Genomic DNA, 16,132 nt, shown 5'->3' on the forward strand with positions numbered 1-16,132 from the left:
ATCCTTTATTTAGTTACCCTCAATTAAACTGTATCAACTTTTACCTTTGCCTGCTGGTTCCTGACCTGGGTGAGCTGGGTGACCGTTGGGCCAACTGCCATTCCTGTGTCAGTTAAAACAGTGAACCCTGGTCTCCCTATCCTGGTTGGTCCTGTCTCTCCTTCAACCCAGTGTGTGTACCCACAACCCATTTAGATACATTTTAATAATAATATTTAACATCGCTAGTGCCTCACCCTAGGTGAGCTCAGTTGAGAGATGAAGATTGGAAACTGAAGGAGAGGATTAAGATGGACCAGAGTGGTTGGGAAAATGACAAGAATTCTGTCAAGTCCTGAAAGTAATCATATTCCAAATTAATCTCAGAATCTATGGATTCACCAGCTTTGCCTGGGTAGTCCCTATGCTCTGACAGGCTATTCTGGGTCCTTGGAATTTAGAGCTGAAACAATTTTTGGGATTATCTAGTCCAACTCCTTCGTTTTACAGATGCTTTTTTATCCTCAAGCCATTGCACTCCTGCTGGAGGGTTTAAGGCCCCAATGAGTGTGAGCCCAGAACTTTCTTGCAGCCCCAAACCAACTTACCCTATCAATAGTTCAGAACACCAGAGAGTATCCCATGGTATATGTAGACAGAGCTAGGATTCTCCCCTAATTCCTAGAATTGCAGGAGACATCAGGATATCTAGCAGTTTTCGGAAGTCTTCCCTTAGCCCTGCCCCAACTCAGAGTTTTATATTGTGAATGTTGGGAACCAGACTCTTCTAATATGATTTCAGGCACCAGGAATTCCTGGAAGCTATAATTGCAGGTCACCAGAGTCCTGGGCACGATGATAGTGGGGGTGTTATACTCCCCTTTTCTGGGTTACTGATCCTCATCTTTTCCTCCCCTAGCCAATATATTTGCCTGCTTAAAAAAAAAAGAATTCCTTTTTTTCACTTAGCAAAGTGTTGTTTCCTGAAAGCAATAATGGGTGGGTCATGGAGCCTTATTTTCAGGAAACTGCCAGAGATGGCTTAGGAAAAAGGCAATCAATCTCCCCACAACTCAATAATAAGTCCTGTTATTACTTGGTCAGACTTTCATCCCAACTGCCTCTGTTAGTATTGGGGAAAGGTCATATTTTCCCATTTGACCATGTTGATTGAGTGGCTGTGGGTATCTTTTTGATTCCAAAACGGCTCCCTCAGTCTCAGGGGAGAAATAAGGGATCAAAAAAAAGAGAGAGAGAAAAGGATCTAACAAAGATGAGGATAGAAAAAAGTCAAGGTAACCAGCTGTCCTGTCTTTTAACAGTGTTATATATTAAAAAAGAAAGAACATTCCAGATTTATTTTGTCTCTCTCATCCATATGTTCCAAAGGAGTCAAAATGATCTCCAGATGTTTGCTTTTTCAATCATTTTGTCTAGCCCTAATTTGTCTACCTTCCCCATATTTTTTCGAATCTAACTTAAGAGAAAGGGGTGAGTGAGAACTTTGTTTTACAGCAAAACTGCAACTGACAAATACATTTCTTTATCTTAGAAGGAGATGGAAGAAGGGAAGAGGAGGAAGAGGAAGATGGGGAACAAGTACAAATGCAAGTGAAAGTAAAAGAATAGTAAGGATCTATAGGAAACTAGAGATATGAAGGATTCAGAGACACTTGAGAAGAACATTGAAAGACAGCAATATCTCGATCATAGTGGTGACCAACTTTGCCTTCCAAGGCTGATCCTGAAAAAGATCTTACCCTCAGCATAAAGATGGTAGTTTATAGGTGTCATATGGGGTGTGCATTGTCAAATATGGCTGATGTGTGCATGTGTGTGTGTTTTCAAGTTTTGCTTGACTAGACTTCTTGGTTATAAGGGAGGGTTAGGAGAGGGAAGTGACAGGTATGGGTTTTTTTTTTAAAAACATCTATAGAAAATTAATTTTTTTCAAATGCAATAATCAATTTTGGTCCCAAATAAAAATGCTCAAACACACTTCCCTCTTCAATGAATAGTGAGTAGGAGAAACCTTTAAGTGCAGAATGTTGGCTACTCTTTGTCTCTTGCCTTGTTACAAAGGAAAGTTTCTATCAGAAAGTGGGCATATCAGCATAAGACTGTGGGGTTTTTTTTCTTCTAAAAGACATCAATAAAACTTTGCTTAACTCTTTGGGTAATCAAAGGAAGGGTTTCCTGCTCATTTAAAGTCTATTTTTGAATGATAATTTTCATTTCAAGAACTAGCTACTTGCTTATGAAATAGAAAAATGAACACTCAGGAGAACTGGATTCTAGTTACTGGGAATATACATTTCTAATAAACCTAATCTCCAGCCTCAGCACAACCTTCAGTTACTCTTTCCCTCTCTATTTTTCCCAGTCACTTCACTTTTCTTTCTTCAGAATCTTGACCCTTTAATTAAGCAGTTAACCATCCTCTATCCTAGAATCCCTTGCCCCTGTGTCCTATCCTTATTCATCCATTTCAAAACTCCAACCCCCTGAATTACTCCTGTCATCCACCTTCTATTCACATGCTGTTGAAATTACTGGGGAAAGTTACCAAACTGTGCTGACCCATGCATTACTAATTTATGTTATGTATTTCATCTAGGCTCTCACTACTGGATGCCAATCCTTTTACTTTTGCCTGACTGACTCTCTTTTCATTCCCCATAGCATCTGTTCCAAATGTTCTCTTCTCTCCTTAAGACAGTTATACAACTTCTTGCTTTTCAGCAGGTAGAAAGGAAAGAAGGAAAGGAAAGGAAAGGAAAGGAAAGGAAAGGAAAGGAAAGGAAAGGAAAGGAAAGGAAAGGAAAGGAAAGGAGAAAGAAAAGAAGGAAGGAAGGAAGAAAGGGAGAAAGAGAGGGAGAGAGGGAGGGAGGGAGGGAGGAAAGAAGGGACTTTATTATTTTTAAATACCTACTACTATGTGTCTGGCACTATGCTAAAGCTTTAAAATGATTATCTCATGTGATCCTCACAATAATCCTAAGATCTTGTTAGCGAAGCTGAGGCCCTTGTGCACTCAGGGAGTTGTTCTGTGTGCACATGGAGAGTGGCTTTGTTCCCCCTCTTCCTAGCACCAAAGGACATTTTTTGTATGCCCCACCCCTCTGTCCAGCTGCCCAAAGCAAGTACTTTCTCCCTCAACTCTCTCCAGTAATCCAGGGAGCTCACAGACAGCTTGAATTTGCGTTTTGGGCATTCAAACTGGGAAAAGGTTTGCCAAACCTGCCTAGGAGGTGAGTACTATTATTATCACCATTTAACAATTGAGAAAACAGAGACAGACAGAGGTTAAGTCAGCCAAACTAACCCAACTAGTAATTGTCTGAAGCCAGATTTGAACTCAGAAAGATAAGTCTTCCTGACTTCAGGACTGGCACTTCATTCACTGTGCCACCTAGCTGTTCCTACCATCTCTTTAAAGCATTATCCTATATCTTCTCCCCTGTCACTGCAAAACTTCTGGAAAACTATTCATTTGCTTCTATTTTCCCATCTTCCCGCTTCTAAAACCTTTGAATTACCTGATGTGCCCACAACTCAATTGAAACATCTCTTTCCATAGTCACCAATGATCTCTTTATTGATCAATCTAATGGCTTTTTTCTCAGTTCTCATCCTTCCTGGCCTCTTATAATAGATGACCTTATTTATGGATACTCTCAACTTTTATGATATTATTCTCTTACGGTTCTTCTACTTTCCCAAATCTCCTTTCTCAGTCTCCTTTGTGAGACTATCATCCAGATTCCATCTCTTATGCATGGATACAATCCAAGACTCTGTCCTGGGCTCTCTTCTTTTTTCTCTGCTCTTTTTCTTGGTGACTTCATCAGTTCTTATTGGTTCAACCATCATCTTTGTCAATGACTCCAAATCTATGTTTCCAACCTTCATCTCCCTCCCTCAAACAATAAGTATTTATTAAGCACTTTCTTTGTGGATCTATGTCACATAGCTATTAAGTTTTTAGGCAAGGTTTGAACCCAGGTCTTCATGACTATAAGTTTAATTATTGCTTAATAAATGTTATTTGATTAATTTACTGAGTGGTTTTTAGCAAGTCATTTTGCTTTTCTGGACTTCAGTTGCTTTATCTGCAAATGTGGGCATTGGCCTTGATGACCTACAACAACAATCAATCAATCAATATAATAATTCGTTAATTTAAATGTTATGTATGGATATATGATATATATTAGATAGGTGATATAGGGAATTTCCAGGTGAGAAAACTCATTGACTTATTCTATTTCTGTCCTGTGCTGATTTGCCTCTCTTTGGGCAGCCTGTTGACTCCTTGTTTCTAGAGACTGATGATGCTGGTATAGCACTTGAATGGACATCTGATAAGCTTTAGCCCTACTACAACAGAACGGGCTATTTGGAGGCCAACTCTTTTCCCACTATGATATAATACCTCTCACATATATAAAAGAGTTACATGTACACACATATACATATATAAAATATTCTTTTGGGATGCATATGTAATATATATTATATATGTGTATAGAGAGAGAGAAGAGAGAGGGGAATAATGATAGAGGGAGTATATGAGAGGATTTAATTTCTAAAATCAATTCTGTAAGGAAGGCAAAGCAAGTATTATCCCCATTTTACTGATGGAAAACTAAGGCTCAGAGACATTAAGTGACTTGCCAGAATTACACAGCTAACAAACTAGAAAATGGTCAGGTATGGTGATATATATCTGTAATTCCTGTTGTTTGGGGAGACTAAAAATGGTAGATCATAAGTTCTGTTGTAGCGGGCTAAAGCTGATAGGTGTCCACACCAAGTACTACACCAGTATTATCAGTATCTAGAAATTGGGGATCAGCAGGTTTAAAGAGATGGTAGGATCGACAGGTGGCAAATCAGCGCAGGACAGAAACAGAATATGTCAAGCTTCTATGTTTTATTGGAAGTGGGATGGGCCCATGAGTGACCATAGCATTTCTAGCCTGGCAAAGGAGGGACACTAAATCTCAAAACCAAACCCAAAACAATAACAAAAATCCTGGGCAAACAAAGGAAAAAAGAATTTAGTGATTGTATACTTTCGTGCCATGCCACAGGTAAAATTCTCAGTTACTTTATGGCTTACTTAATCATACCACTGGAAGCACAAATGTCCCATGGAAATACAATATTCCAGATCCATAGCACTTACTGATTGTAAAATAGGCATTCATATAGGAAAGAAAAGAGGAAAAGAGGATTTGGGAGAGAACAGATAATGAACAAATAAATCCTACCTGTTCACCCAGATGCTTCATTACTTACCAGTAGTCCAGCTTCAGAGGTATGCTATCCAAGCCACCTATTTGACAATAAGGCTCCAGATTGGACAGTTCATACAGCTGGATTTCACGATCTCTGTCCCAAAATTAAGTACACAAAAAGTGAACTACACACTTCCCATCTTAGCTCAGTCAAAAATAATTGTACATTTTTAGGTGTAGGAATATTCCACAAAACAAAGGAATCTGACCAATGAGAAGGTACTATCTCTCCCCTCCACATTCTTTCAGCAGACTTCACATGTGCTGTCTTGGGGATCCCCACATTCACTGACCACCCTGCCTGTTCTCCCCTAAGCCTTGCTTCCTAGGCATACTCCCACATGCCTAGTTCCATAGAGGTACCAGCTATTCCATTTTTATTCCATTTTTAAAAAATGTAATTGAGGCCTAGAGACAGGAGGTCCTAGGTTCAAACCCGGCCTCAGCCACTTCCCAGCTGTGTGACCCTGGGCAAGTCACTTGACCCCCATTGCCCACCCTTACCAATCTTCCACCTATGAGACAATACACCGAAGTACAAGGGTTTAAAAAATGTAATTGATTGAATTTGGTGCTTGGGATACATTCCAAACAATTTTACATGCATTAAGGCACTTACTAAATAGTTAATGTAGTGATGATGAAAGTCATGAAATGCTAGAATCAAGTCCTTTATATACAGAGTAATGACACTGTACATTTAAACTGAACTTTCACATATATTATCTCAGTTAACTTCACTACAAATTACCTTGTGAGGTAGATAAAACAAGGATTATTACACTTATTTTACAGATAAGCAAAACTGAGGCTAAGCAGATTCTGGTTTAGTGAGCTATCTAAGATGTCTATAAGTATCTGAGCTGGGACTAGAACCCATGTCTTCTGATTCCTATTTCCACTATAGCACATTGATGCTCCTGACAATATACTAACATCTTAACCTGGGAACCATCCTCCTTCCCCCTCCTCACCCCCCCTCCCCACAAGCCCCTCTGATTATTTTGTATCTGAAAATGATGCCTGCCATGGCAACAGGTTTTGCTGATGTAAAAGCCTGTGTGTGAAAGAAGAATATGAGGTACAGAGATCTACTCATTAAGATTGATGCTTCACTCTCTCAAGTGCAAAACTCATTGGCTTCCTTTGCCCTTGGTGTTAAATGCCCTTTCAGATTTCATTTCCAAATGGTGCTATGCTTCATCTGTAGCACTAAAGCCTGGTTGCATGGATACAGGTCTCCTGATTCTTTGCTTTTTTCCCCCCTCTGTCTTGTCAGCTTGATGGGTCAGCCATTTCCATTAAAGCTTCTATTTCAATCACTGTGCTTCTCTGTGAGAACAGAAAGAACTGTGCTCTCCACATGCATAGAGACACATAAATATGCACTCATCTTCTCTCCCCCTTCTCTCTCTTTTTCTCTTTCTCTCTTCCCCTCCCCCTTTCTCTCATTTTCTCTCTCTTTTCTCCCTCCTGTCTTTTATTCCCTTTCTCAGTTAATCAATCTCCTTTCTTCCTCTCTCTTTCCTCTCTCCTTTCCTCTCTCCTCTTCTTTTTTCTCTCTCTCCTCTATTTTCTCCACTCTTTCTCTTTTTACCTCTATCCCTCTCTCTTCTCTCCTCTCCCTCTCCTCTCTCTCCTTTTCTCTTTCTCTTTCCTCACTGTCTCTCCCTGTGTCTCTGTCTGTCAGTCTCTCTCCTTCAATACCTCTCTCTCTTTGTCTCTGTCTCTGTCTGTCTCCCACATGCACATTCAAGCAATTTAATGCACAGGGGTCATCTTGGAAACCTGTGTCTTTATTCCAGAGATGTTCAGAAGAGATTGGTAATGCTCTTTTTGGTACTTCCTTCAGAGCCTGAAGCACATTCCCTGAAATCTCTTCAATGGAAATGCATTAGATTTTTAAAAGCAGCCAAACATCCTTCAGAGTCAAGCCAATAATGGAATGATAACATTTTGAGTAAAAGAAAACAAAACTAAGCATGAATAGAAGACATATGCAGCTGGCTTTCTCATGTGGGCTCAGAAGGTGATACCAAAAGAAGTGTTCTAAGAATGTTTTGAGAGATATCAGCATCACTGGATTTAGCTGAGATTTATTGAGCCATGGATTGTTAGAGCTGCAAAAGATCATGGAGATCACTGAATGCTACTCCATGTTAAAATTGAGACAATTGAGTTCTAGGTTAAGTAGGAAAAAATTAGCACTTATTGGGCACCTACTGTGTGCTAGGCACTGTGCTAAACCCTTTATAAATATTATATCATTTGGTCCTCACAACAACTTTGTGAAGTAGGCACTATTATTAATATCCCCATTTTACAGATAAGGAACTGAATAGGCAGAGGTTTATAGTTACTTGCTCAAGGTTACAAAGCTAGGAGATGTCTGAGGCTGGATTCCAGAAAGGGAAAAATAACTTGTCTGGAGTCATGCAATAAAGAAAGAGTCAGGAAAAGAACTCTTGTTTCTGGACCCTTATTTGAGTGTTCCTTTCACAACGATTCCCAGGAAATTTTGCAATTCTTGGACCCAGATGGCAAGATATAATAATGTACAAACTGTGACTGAGTCAGGTCCATTTCATAGGAATATAGGGTTAGAGCTGGAAGAAACTGCAGAGAATAATTAAGTCTAATCCTTTTTTTTTTTCATAACTGAGGAACAGAGGCCCAGAGTGATTATGCCATATGCCCAAAGTCACTCAGCTGATAAATGGCATAGCTGGGGTTTGAACTTAGACAGACAGAAAGATATAGATGATAGATAATAGATAATAGAAAGGTAGAGAGATAGATATATGATAGATAATAAATAGATGGAGAGGTAGAAAGATGAATGGATAGAAAGATAGGTAGATAAATAAATAGATTTCCTGAACCTACAATTTCATCATTACAGGGATCCAGTATGTTATGTGGAATATATGTATATACACATATACATGCTACACACACATATTCATATCAAGTTCTATGTATGTCCTTCTCCTTTCAAGAGTTCTGGCACTTACCCTGTGCTGATGATCAATTTGTTATACTGTGGCATGCTTGTGAAATCTGTTACCCACTTAGATTTCCGGTTGATGGCTTTGTCCTAAAACATCAAGGAACTTAATTAGACCACAATATCTTTATTTTATTTATTTATTTGATTCAATCTTTATGCTTTTATTTATTTCTTTGTTTGTTTGTTTGTTTGCTTGTTTTTTAGAGTGTTTTTCCATGTTTACATGATTCATTTTCTTTCACTCCCCTCTTCCCTCCCTGCTCCCAGAACCAACAAGCAATTCCACTGGGTTTTACAAATGTTGTCACTTGACATTCTTATTTCTAAAACCTATCCAACATCCCAGGCTATTCATTTACCAGTCTCCTTCAAGAATAAACAAAGTTATTAAGTATTCTGATGGTCAGAGGTAATGCTCAAATGGATCTATGATCTCATCAGTGTGGACATTCTCTCCAACAATAAAGATTGTACCTCCTCTATACTTGCCTATCTCATGCAATTCTTGTCTATGTCCTCCAAAAAATTCTGCATAGAGGTCCACTCAATGTAACAAGGGCCTGCCTCAATTTATCTTGCCATTTTGAGGATACCTATTAGTGAACTGATTGTCCAACAATTAGTTACTTCTCACCACTGGACCAATCCATCTTTTTCAATCATATACTTCCCTTATGAAAATCATTACTCTGGGTCTTCTTTGAAGTCCTTTACATTATATACAGTAAAGGAAAAATTACATGGGGTGTAGGGTGGGAGGGATTCACATGGTATAGTTTTCAGAGGCCTGAACCTATAGACAGCCCTAGACCCTGTGAGAGTGGTTGCCCTTCTGGGGATCCAACTTACAAAGCAATGAGTTGGGGAGGAAGACCAGAATAAGTTTTATACATATTCATTTTATCCTGGTGCCTCTTAATACCCACTCTATACTTTTCCATTTTCCTCTGTGATAGTAATTTTGATAACTCTAGTGTTCCAAGACTCAAAACTATATAATAGAACTAGTAGCATAATGGTATTAAAAAGATTATATAGTAGTACTAAATCACCATAGTGGTCTGGTGTCTAACAAGTCCAAAGAGCTTTTGGAAGAACTCAGTGTTCTACGAAAACTGCTGGAAAAATTGGACAACAGTATGGCAGAAACTAGGCACAGATCAACATCTTATGCCACATACCAAGGAAAAGTAAAAATGGATAAATGATTTAAATAAAGGATGAAACCCTAAACAAATTAGGGGAGCATGGAATAGTTTATCTGTCAGATCTATGGATAAGGGAAGAATTTATGTCCAAATAATATACAGAGAACATTAGAAGATGTAAAATAGAAAATTTTGACTAAATTACATTAAAGAAGATTTACACAAACAAAACCAATGCAACCATGGATAGAAGAGAAACAACATACGGAAAAATATTTATAGCAAGTATCTCTGACAAGTCTTTTTTCTCAAATATATAGAAAATTGAGTTAAATTTATGAGAATACAAAGCATTCCCCAGTGGACAAATGGTCAAAGGATATGAATAGGCAATTCTCACAGACAGAAATTTAAATTATCTTTTGTCATTTTTAATATGACAAATTCTTCCAAATAACTATTAATTAGAGAAATACAAATTAAAATAACTCTGGGATACCACCTTACACCTATCAGGCTGGCTAAAGAGACAAAAAATGACAAATGTTGGAGGGGATATGGAAAAATTGGGACACTAATACACTTTTGGCAGAGCTGTGAACTAATACAACCATTCTAGAGAGCAATTTGAAACCATGTCCTCAAGAGCCATCAAACTATGCATACCCTTTGACCCAGTAATACCACTACTAGGTCTGTATCACAAAAAGATAAAAAAATAGAGGAAAAGAACCTACATGTATAAAAATATTCACAGCAACTCATTTTGTGGTAGCAAAGGCCTGGAAACTGAAGGGATATTATATGAAGTGATGCAAAATGAAGGGAACAGAACTAGGATAATATTGTACACAATAACAATAAAATATGATGATCAGTGATGAACTATTATCAGCAATGCAAGGATCAAGGACAACTCCAAGGGACTTATGACAAAAAAAAAAAAAGAGAGAGACTATTCACTGCTATAGAAAGGACTGATAAAATCTGGATGCAGATTGAAGCATACCATTTTTCACTTTATTTCTTCCAAGTTTTCTCTAAGTGGTATGTCGCTTTTTTCACAACATAAAAATATGTGTTGTATAATAATACATGTATAAGTGAATCATATTACCTGCCAACTTGGTTAGGGGGGAGGGATGGAAGGGACAGAGATAATGTGTATAAAAAATGTCAGAAAATGATTATTAAAATTGTATCAACATGTAATGTGGAAAAAAATTTAAAAATTACATTAAAAATTTAAAGATATGTATATATGTACATATATATGTACACATACACACAGATTTGTATTAGTTCTATGTGTAATAATCCCTAAAATATACTTGGAAGAAACTGAAAATAACATAGATTTTTCTCACTCTAATAAGGTCAAAACAAGAAGATAGGGACTTCAACTGTAACAAGAGCAATTTAAAATTACATTTAAGGAAGAACTTGCTGTGAGCACCACTACTTTAGTGGTCTGGATTGCTCAGGGACACTGGGAAGAAGTAGCTTTCAAGGAGGACTTTAGAGAGAGAACAGATTCTAAGGCAGTTTAGATATAATCATATTTGAAGCAGGGAGAATGGCCCAAATGAACTTCTAAGGTCTTTTCAGTCTTAATTTCTATGATTTAGTGATAACTGAAGAGAAACTCTTTGTCAAATAGCTATATGCTTTAAATGACCATTAAAAAGAGAAAAAATCCAAGGATTCTTTCCATTTGTCTAATCTTAAGACAGATCATAAATTACACACAGTCTCATCACGTGTAATATATCACTCAATCTGATTTTAGAAGTGAAACGAAGCATTATCTTGTACCATGCACTGAGCTCATCCTTTGGTTGGCATTCTCTAGACTGGCACATCCTTATAGGAATATATTATATTCGAGGACATTATTCATGTAATCATGCCACTTAAAAAGCAGTTTAAAATTGCAAATAAAATCAAACTGTCGCACTCAGCATCCCTATCAAAGGAAAATCACATACGAAAACCAGTTTTCTTCTTTTCAGTGTCAGCTGTGGCGACCAGAAAGAAATGACTCCATCTTCTCTCATCATGATTAGGGTATCGTCAGGCAGAGAGAAAATGCGAAGGACGGGCCCACTGTGGGATAGCCCTTGGGACAGGGCAGGCATGGTGAAGTAAACCTCTTTCTGTCGGGCCAACGAGTCAGCCTGTTCTGAATACTCTAACTGTAGGTAGGTACAGAAGTCATCCTGAACAAGAAAGGAATTAAATATCAGTCATTTTTCTGACTCCCACAAATTTTCTCCATGCCTGAAATTTATTGTTGTTATTCAGTAGTTTCATTCTGTCTGACTCTTTGTGGCACCATTTGGGTTTTTTTTTTGACAAAGATACAATAGTGGTTTTATCATTTCCTTCTTCAGCTCACTTTACAGATGAGGAAACTGAGGCAAACAGGATTAAGTGACTTACCCAGGGTTACACAACTAGTAAACATCTGAGACCAAATTTGAATTCAAAATATGAATCTTCCTGATTCCACATTTGGTGCTCTAACTGTTCCATATATCATTACAAATACACCCAGAATATAGTTTCCTAACATACCTAGTCCATCACTTACTAGTCAGGAGAAAGGACTGGTCTCCTCTTTAGAACCTTGGCTACTGATTACTACTTCTTTAAAGTCTATCAAAAAGGGAGGAAAATGTATGATGGTAGGAAGAGTTGAAAGAGATATACAGAAAAAGGGATGCTCTCTGAAGAATTATCGTATAATGTTAATAGCACTGGGGCTAGGTGGTATGGTAAATAGATTGATGGGATGAAGTCAGGAAGATTCATCTTTCTGAGTTCAAATCTGGCATCAGAGACTTACTAACTATATGACTCTGGATAACTCACTTAACCCTGTTGGCCTCAGTTTCCTCATCTGTCAAATGAGCTGGAGAAGGAAATGGCAAATCACTACAGTATCTCTGCCAAGAAAACCAAACCCCAAATGGGTTCACAATGAGTCACACAAGACTGAAAAACAACTGAACAACAATAACAAGAGCATTAGGACTAGAGTCAAATGGGTTGAATTTAAAACCCATTTTTTTTTTATTTTTTTACTTTGAACCCTTAACTTCTGTGTATTGACTTATAGGTGGAAGAGTGGTAAGGGTAGGCAATGGGGGTCAAATGACTTGCCCAGGGTCACACAGCTGGGAAGTGTCTGAGGCCGGATTTGAACCTAGGACCTCCCGTCTCTAGGCCTGGCTCTCAATCCACTGAGCTACCCAGCTGCCCCTAAAACCCATTTTTGATCTTCATACAATTTATTTAATCTCCCTGGGCCCCAGTTTCCTCATATTTAACTACCTCTTATTAAAGTAATAAAAAGTTTTTATTTGAATTAAATCCCAAACTAGTGATATACGTTATAGGAAAATTATAGATTAGGATTTATTATAGTTAGTGCAAAAGCAGACCAGGCAAAAATCTGGCAGAGCTGAACATTCCAAACCTGGAATGCTAGAGAGGTGCTTTCCTCAGTGACTCTCTCTAATGGCAGTTGACTTTTGGGGAGTTGGAGTTTAGTAACTGACTGAAGAACCTGTGGATTTTGTGTTATCTCTGTGCCTTGGAAAGTATATATAAGATCATCTATCAAGCCCAAGAAGTTCAGGTTGAGATTAGAGTGTTATCTTGTATGACGGACATTCAGATATCTTTCTCCCTGACTTACCCAGTGGATTTACTTGGTTGTTTACCTGGAGTTTCCTGAGACCTGTTCCAGCCTGAAACCATCCTGTGGACTTCTTCGTGACATTCCCAGTAGCCCTTGCCTTATCATCCCTGCCTAAGCTGGGAGCTTATAGATAGTGTTAGAGAAGCCATTTTCCCTATCCAACATTCTCTTGGCAGTTACCCATAGACATTATTGACAGTTGATCTTCTTACCTCCCTGTCCTGCCCTTGTTAATTATTAAAACACTTTTGTATAAACTTCCTTGACTTCTCCTTCCAAGACTACAAGAACCCACTGTTAAGTTATACTGTTTCCCTGGCTGTGTTTGGTTTCTGGTATTTTGTTATTTCTCCATCTAAGTTTGTGATAGTTTGTTACCTATTCCAAGTCATTGAGGGACTAGTTTTACCCTGCTGTACTTGTGTTTCCCCTTTCTAATCCCTACCTATTCCCATTTACTTATTTCATTTAAAAAAAAACAAAACAAAACTCATGTCCATGGCAGCTGGTATTGTTCCTAAAGATATCACATTGCCCTAATCACATTCATTGTTATTTACATTCAGGATTGCCAGTGGATGTGAGGACTCCCTTCATCGACAAATTTACCATTGAAGTACTGTCCCAGGATCTAGAATGCCTAGATTTACTGTTAGTTTGTGGGTTTTTTTTTTTTTTTTGCTATTCCAAATATTTTAATACGAGTTCTTTGCAAGGCATTTAAAACACCAGTTTGTGAGGAAAAACTCCACTGGAGAGAGAGAATACAGAATGCAGGTAGCCCTAGAGCTGAGGAATTTTCTTGATCTTGGGCAGGATCTGAGAGTCTACCGCTTTCTGATCAGCCTTATGCTGCTCTGTAATCTCGTATTTCTCTTTTTCTGTGTCAAAAATCTCTCCTCCTTGTGTTTAGGTTTATACAGCTTCTTCTTGAAGTAAGCATCAGTAAGATGATTTGGAATTTTTACACCAGAAAGGTTAACCTTGGTAGATCTGGCAATGATGAATTTCTGATGGGTCCTTTGCAGAGGAACACAGATGATGGTCAAAGGTCCAGTGACCAGTAGCAAGCCACTTGCCAGCTGCTTCAGGAAAACCACTCGCTTGCCCCTGTGGTGGCTAGTGAGCATGATCAGAACTGTTCCTAGGATAATGCTAGACCGGATTCTACTTACATGCTAGCTGAAAGGCTTTTTTCCTGTGACTTAGTAGCTTTCTAGGCAAATCCTCAGTAGGATAATACCTAGGCATTTTCCAAATCTTTACCATACAGGTTCCTCCATTCTTATAACCACCAACCGGCTTTGAGATAGCAGATACCTTCTCTTTCTTTTTTCTTTCAATCTGGGTTTTTGGTACAGCATATTTCTGTATGTACATGGCTTGCCAGGAATACATGGCAGACCTTGAGTACCTGCCAATCCCTCGAGCTAGAACTGGGTTCCAGCTGCAATGCTTTTGAGTATTTTTCACTACCTTTAGAGCCACATCTTCCTTTTTGTTCTTCCTTTCCTTCTTTTTCTTTTTGACCTTTTTTTTTCCTTTTGGGCCTTCTGGGTATTTTTATCCATCATCTTGAGAGATGGGAAAGAGCTAGATTTACTGTTAAACATGTAACAGGGATCAGAAGCATGTGCAGACAGCATCAGTTTGCTAAAATGGCATCATTCACATGGAAGCCACTGGGGGATCCCAGCAAAAGTCCAGGGCAGAGTCTGAATCAAATGTTTTAAAGATGATAGCTCTGGCTACTCAGTCAATAGAAAAGGGCAGTCCCTGACCATATGTTAGGTCAACACAGAACAACCATGAATGCTCCAGTACTCCAGTCTCCTAGAAATAGGTCCTGAGCATCTTCCATGTAGATGATATTTTAGCAAACTGATGGTGTCTGCACATATGTTTCACCCTCATTACATTTATAACACCTAAATTTTTTAAACTATGACTTTTGTACTAGGCTCATGATTTAAAGCTGAAAGGAGCATTAGAAGTCATACAAAATAACTCACAAATTTTGCAGATGAGGATAACTGAGGCACAGTTATCACAGGTAGTGATTTGAGCAGAATCACTCAGGCAGTAAGTAAAAGAACTAAGATTTGCTCCCAGGTCAACTCCAATTTTGGCATAGGTAGGCAAGATAGTGATTCACTGTTGTTCAGTTGTTTCAGTCATGTCTAACTCCTAGTGATCCCATTTGGGGTTTTCTTGGCAAAGATATTGGAGTAGTTTGCTATTTTCTTCTCCAGTTTATTTAAAAATGAGGAAACTGAGGCAAACAGGATTAAGTGACACATCCTGGATCACAGAGCTAGTAAGTGTCAGAGGCTAGATTTGAACTCAGGAAGATGAGTTTTCCTGACTCCAGATCCAACACTATCAACTAGGCTACCTAACTGCTCTTTTAATAGTGAGGTACTGTTAATTTTTCCCAAAGCTGTGGATTCCATAAAAGAGAAAGAGAAAGGAGCCTAAAATTCCTATCTGGAGCTTTAGACAACTGGAAACATCTCACAAAGTACAAACTAACTTACCCATTGAATTCCACCAGTTGCAGCATAGTCTATCTTCATGAAAAGTTGTTCTATTTGTTCATTACTCTAGAAGTAGAAAAAAATCATTATTGGTGTTTGTTGACTGCACAGAAAAAAATATCTCTACTAAGGGAAAAATGCATTTAGCCACCTTCATTTCTCCTACTTATGAATTCCATCTATTTTTAAAGAGTACCTCTTACTCAAAAAGTCTCTAGATGTGTGTTTCAAAGAGTTAATATGGCAATTAGCCTGACTCAAGAGCATGGGAATGAAAATCCCTCCCCAGTGAAAGACCTAGTCATATTCTCAAACTTAAAGAAAATGCAATCCCAATTAATAGGAAGTTAGAAATGGAACCCTTGGTATTCATTCACACCTAAGATTATCCTTGGAAAGGTAGCTTCAAAATGGGATATCGAATAGTATAGGGATCTCTCTGGGAACAG

At 38.3% G+C, this 16,132-nt stretch overlaps 1 pseudogene; it reads right to left on the reverse strand.

The window, feature by feature from the left end:
* Positions 1-13,866: 13,866 nt before the first annotated feature.
* LOC123241268 overlaps positions 13,867-16,132 on the reverse strand; it is a 44,932-nt pseudogene continuing 42,666 nt past the window's right edge.

Source organism: Gracilinanus agilis, chromosome 3 (assembly GCF_016433145.1).
Source record: "Gracilinanus agilis isolate LMUSP501 chromosome 3, AgileGrace, whole genome shotgun sequence".
NCBI lineage: Eukaryota > Metazoa > Chordata > Mammalia > Didelphimorphia > Didelphidae > Gracilinanus > Gracilinanus agilis.